This window comes from Pongo abelii, chromosome 1 (genome assembly GCF_028885655.2).
Source record: "Pongo abelii isolate AG06213 chromosome 1, NHGRI_mPonAbe1-v2.0_pri, whole genome shotgun sequence".
Taxonomy (NCBI): domain Eukaryota; kingdom Metazoa; phylum Chordata; class Mammalia; order Primates; family Hominidae; genus Pongo; species Pongo abelii.
The window spans coordinates 139,563,317-139,569,316 of record NC_071985.2 but is presented as its reverse complement, the minus strand read 5'-3'; positions in this window follow the sequence as shown (position 1 = coordinate 139,569,316).

The following is a 6,000-nucleotide window of genomic DNA, read 5'->3' as shown; positions in this document are numbered from 1 at the left end:
ACAGTCAGGACCCTCAGCTGCAGGTCCATTGGAGTTTGGTGGAGGTCCACTCCAGACCCTGTTTGCCTGGGTATCAGCAGCGGAGGCTGCAGAACAGCGGGTATTGGTGAACAGCAAATGTTGCTGCTTGATCATTCCTCTGAAAGTTTTGTCTCAGAGGAGTACCCGGCCGTGTGAGGTGTCAGTCTCCCCCTACTGGGGGGTGCCTCCCAGTTAGGCTACTCGGGGGTCAGGGACCCACTTGAGGAGGCAGTCTGTCCGTTCTCAGATCTCCAGCTGCGTGCTGGGAGAACCACTACTCTCGTCAAAGCTGTCAGACAGGGACATTTAGGTCTACAGAGGATTCTGCTGCCTTTTGTTTGGCAATGCCCTGCCCCCAGAGGTGGATTCTACAGAGGCAGGCAGGCCTCCTTGAGTTGTGGTGGGCTCCACCGAGTTTGAGCTTCCTGACTGCTTTGTTTACCTACTCAAGCCTCAGCAATGGCGGGCGCCCCTCCCCCAGCCTCGCTGCCGCCTTGCAGTTTGATCTCAGACTGCTGTGCTAGCAATGAGCGAGGCTCCGTGGGTATAGGACCCTCCAAGCCAGGCACGGGATATAATCTCCTGGTGTGCCGTTTGCTAAGACCATTGGAAAAGCACAGTATTAGGGTGGGAGTGACCCGATTTTCCAGGTGCCATCTGTCACCGCTTTCTTTGACTAGGAAAGGGAATTCCCTGACCCCTTACACTTCACAGGTGAGGCAATGCCTTGCCCTGCTCCGGCTCACATTTGGTGTGCTGCACCCACTGTCCTGCACCCACTTTCCAACACTCCCTAGTGCAATGAACCCAGTACCTCAGTTGGAAATGCAGAAATCACCCATCTCGCTGGGAGCTGTAGACTGGAGCTGTTCCTATTCGGCCATCTTGGCTCCACCCCTCTTCCCTGACCTACTTTTTCTAAAGCATACAGTCATATCTGTTCACAAAGAGATGGTCTGAAACTGGAACTTATGTTTAAAAGGGAAGCAGAGTACAAAAGTTTTAATAATTTGCAGCCTGACCATGTAGTAGAAAGAAAAACCCATTTTCTGGGGAGAAATTCAAGCCACTGGCTGCAGAAATTTGCATAAGTAAAAAGAGCTGAATAGTAATAGCCAAGACAATGGGGAAAATGTCTCCAGGGCATTTCAGAGATCTTCCTGGCAGCCCGTCCCATCACAGACCCAGAGGCCTATGAGGGAGAAATGGTTTTGTGGGCTGGGCCTAGGGCCCTGCTGCTCTGTGCAGTCTCAGGACATGGCGCCCTGTGTGCCAGCTGCTCCAACTCCAATTATGGGTAAAGGGGGCCAAGGAACAGCTCAGATCGTTGCTTCAGAGGGTGCAAGCCCCGAGCCTTGGCAGCTTCCATGTGGTGTTGGGCATGCAGGGGTGCAGAAGACAAGAGTTAAGCTTTGAGAGTCTCTGCCTAGGTTTCAGCCCACATGTCCGGGCAGAAGTCTGCTCCAGGGCCAGAGCCTGCAGGGAGAACCTTGACTAAGGCAGTGCAGAGGGGAAATATAGGGTTGGAGCTCCCACATAGTCCCCACTGGGGCATTTCCTAGTGAAGCTGTGAGAAAAGGGCCATCATCCTCCAGAACCCCAGAATGGTAGATCCACCTATAACTTGCATTGTGTGCCTGGAAAAGCCCCAGGCACTCAACACTAACATGTGAAAGCAGCCACAGGGGCTGTACCCTGCAGAGCCACAGGGGCAGAGCTGCCGAAGGCCTTGGGAGAACACCTCCTGCATCAGTGTGCCCTGGATGTGAGACATGGAGTCATAGGAGATTATTTTGGAGCTTTAAGATTTAATTGCTGCCCTGTTGGGTTTTGAACTTGCATGGAGCCTGTAGCCCCTTTGTTTTGGCCAATTTCTCTTATTTGGAATGGGAACATTTACCCAGTGCCTGTATCCACATTGTATCTTGGAAGTAACTAACTTGCTTGTGATTTTACCTGCCCAGTAGCTGGAACTACAGGTGCATGCCACCACACCTGACTAATTTTATTTTATTTTATTTTTTGATATTTTTTGTAGAGACAGGGTTTCACCACATTGGCCAGGCTGGTCTTGTAAGGACTCTTGGATTAGACTTTTAAAGGCATCTCAACGTTAAGAAGCCAACCCAAGGATTCACCTTAGACTGTACCTGTAATAACTGTACGTTTGGTAGAAGGCCTCTCTTCTCAAGATCCTGGCCTCAAGTGATCTACCCACCTCAGCTTCCCAAAGTGCTGGGATTACAGGCATGAGCCGCCATGCCCAGATACATCAGCATGCTTTTGATATTAATGTTCAAACTTTAGAAAAACTTATAAACAATTCCCTTCTAATTTTAGCCAACTTGATCACACATAAAATTCCTTTCCCAAGATTAATCTTCCAAACCTTCTATGGGTTACTTAAACCTTCAGTTTTGTCCTATATTGCCTTTTTATATTGGTATTCTACCTTAGGACAAAAATTTACTTTTGCTTCCTTCTTACTATTTTGATTACATCAAGTTCTCCCTCACGCAAAAGAAAAAATTACTCTTTTCAACTTTCTTTACCAAAAACACATCTTTCTTACTTTTTTTTTTTTAGACAGTGTCCCTTGCTTTGTCACCCAGACTGGAATGCAGTGGCACAATCATGGCTCATTATAGCCTCTACCTCATGGGCTCAAGCAATCCTCCTGCATCAGCCTCCTGAGTAGCTGGGACTACAGATGTGCATCACCACGCCTGGCTACTAAAAACATATTATAGAGATGGGAGTCTCACTATGTTACCTATGTTGTCTCAAACTCCTGGGCTCATGCAATTCTGTCTCAGCCTCCCACAGTGCTAAGATTACAGATGTGAGCCACAATGCCCGGCCCACATCTTACTTTCTTTATGTACTCTGTATATAGAATTGTTTTTCTTATATCTTATAGTTTTAATTATATATATATAAACTACAATTTTAACTCTTAGCAACCCTAATATCTAAAGAAAGCCTAAGAAGTTAGTAATTTTAAACTTACATTCCAGTATTTGTAGGTGAAGCCCATTTCATAGTTTTTAGAAAGATACTCATCATTTTTTTGTTTATTAACAGATTGAAGTATATTTAGCCTTTCTATGCTATTATAAATGACTTACACATTTTATGATTATCTAATACTTAATTTAACATGACATGACTTTAAGCCTCTGAAAAAGATTTTAAAACTATGAAAAGTTCATTTATAAACTTTTGTTGCATTTATATTTATTTATTCATTCTTTTTTATTTTATTTTCATTTCTTTTTTCCTTCAGATGAGATATTTATTCATTCTTATCAATTATGCTTGAACAGTTTATTAAACAAAGCTAGCCATGAACTCAAGTTATTTGTTTGTTAATTGTTTTTACATCCTGTGAATGTTAGGCTACCTAATATGTTAGCCACTACCTAAGCAAGAACGCTAAAGTTAAATACATGGGTATTTTGCTGTTTACAAGACACATCTGTTTTTATTAAAATAGCAATATTAAACTAGTCTTATTTACTAAGGATTTCCTAAGTTGTGTGAACTCAAAGGCATTTGAGTTTGTGTCTATTTTTCTGATAAAATATGTAAGTTCTTACTTTTACTTTAAGCCAATTAGAGCCCTTTCATATATTTTGATAGTAAAATTTCATGTACTCATGACATGTATAAGCATATAAATATACAGACAGAATATACACAGACCATACACAGACAGAAGCAGATTTTACAACTTTATTAGGTTTTTCATTTGCCAATTCAAATAGTTTCTCTCCCCCACTTTAGACTATCAAATCATAAACAATTGTTAACTGGGTAACTTTAAATTTGCACTTACAAAGGACTCTTAGGTGAAAATTTACATCCCAAAGGCACAGTATTTAGATCTAAACACCATTATTTCATGAGACAAAGAAGGGCATAGGTAAAGGCCCAGTCAAGACAAGGTTGCCAAGAAAAGTGTCTTAAGATAAGGTTTGTTATGTAAACTCTAAGCCAAGCCTTCCTCATTGTAAAAATTTTTAGTGGTTTAAGAGCAGTGAGGGAGATGCCCTTACAAATGGAGATTTCTTGTATAGATGTAAATTTATTTTACAAAGTGTTTGAAAATAGCCAGCTAAATGCCAGAAAGTCATATTTTGGAGACAGTTACGTAGGTATTTTCAGTTTACCTTGTTTCTTAGTTAGATTACTGACTTTAGGGTGGAGCCTTTTAATGAATAGAGCAAAGAAAGCACTTGCAGTTTACTTTTCACATATTTAAGTATTAATACTTAAGTATGTGAAAGCAGGCACAACTGGAAGGCAGTGCATCTAGATCTTTAAAAATCAAGGACCCCATGTTTACATTGAATCTTGGGTTCAAGGTTCAAGAAAGAGGGAAACATTCTAAGACCAGGCTGCATGATACTTCCACAGTGCACCACACTACAAAGACATTTCTCAAGGGTGGTAGGTGTCAGGTCCATGACTATGCCAATTGTCATGCCCAGGGCCGGGTTTCAGCCCATACTGAGGTCCGAGGGGAGTGGGTGGATGAGGAGATAGTTGAAAGAATATTCAGGGGGCCGTAGGCAGGTACAATGTAGTTTTATTCAGCAGCTTACTTACACTAGCTCTCTCACACTGTTCACCTCGTCTTGGCTGCTTAGTCCGGCGGCTCCCACACACGGCTGTGTGGCCAGCTCTCCCTTCAGGGTCAGCAGCTTAACTCTTTCTCTCTGTGCATGAGTGGTCCGAGCTGTGTCCTGGCTCCCCCCTGTCCATCCAGACAGCTGTGACTGTCTCTCTTTTTCTCTAGGTGCAAGTGTGCTTATATAGTGTCAGCAAGGCAATTATACCTCCTTTTTTTTTTTTTTTTTTTTTTGAGACAGACTCTTGCTCCATCACCAAGCTGGAGTGCAGTGGCGCAATCTTGCTCATTGCAACCTCCACCTCCTGGGTTCAAGCAGTTCTCCTGCCTCAGCCTCCTGAGTAGCTGGGATTACAGGTGCGCACCACCACGCCCTGCTAATTTTTTGTATTTTTAATAGAGATGGGGTTTCACCATGTTGGCCAGGATGGTTTCAATCTCTTGACCTTGTGATCCGCCCACCTCAGCCTCCCAAAGTGCTGGGATTACAGGCATGAGCCACCGTGCCCGGCCACATTTATACCTTTTACAGACAATAGTGGCATAGGGCCAAGGGATGGCCTTCCCATGTTATGGCTACATGGCTGTGATAACAAGTGGAGTTATATGCCTGTGCTACAAAGTCACGCAGGATGTAAGCATCTTACCTGAGCCCATCCTTGACCAAAGCACAGCCATGTTCCTTACAGTAGGCAACCCAACAGCAATCAGCCCACTCTGTGATCTGCTCATCTCCATCAGGAGTCTTATCTCATGACGGTAAGAGTTCAAGCCTGCCTTTTTATCTAAGACCTTTGCAGGAATAACCATTCACTGAAACTGCTGTCAGCCACTTCCAAAACTGTAGTTTTTGCCACTGACTTACCAGCACACACAAAAGTCAAGTTCTCACATTACAAAGTAATCTCTGGTAGCCCAAAAGCCAAAGACATCAGGCAATATTTTTAACAGCTTATAATTCTTTATCATTTAACAATTTAGTTTCCCCCATGCCAATATGAAAAGCAATTTGTGAATTAACAGAATCTGATTTTGGAAAAAATTTTGAATCTAATAATTCTTTTTTCAGTTTTTTATTTTTTTTTGAGACAGGGTCTCACTCTGTCACCCAGGCTGGAGTGCAGTGGTATGATCGCAGCTCACTGCAGCCTTGACCTCCTTGGACTTAGGTGATCCTCTCACTTTAGCCTCCTGAGTAACTGGGACCACAAGTGTATCAATGAAAAGAATCAAACTCTGTAAAATATTTGAAGAGATTTATTCTGAGCCAAATATAATTGACCATGGCCCATGACACAGCCGTCAGGAGGTCCTGAGAACATATGCCCAAGGTGGTTGAGTGCAGC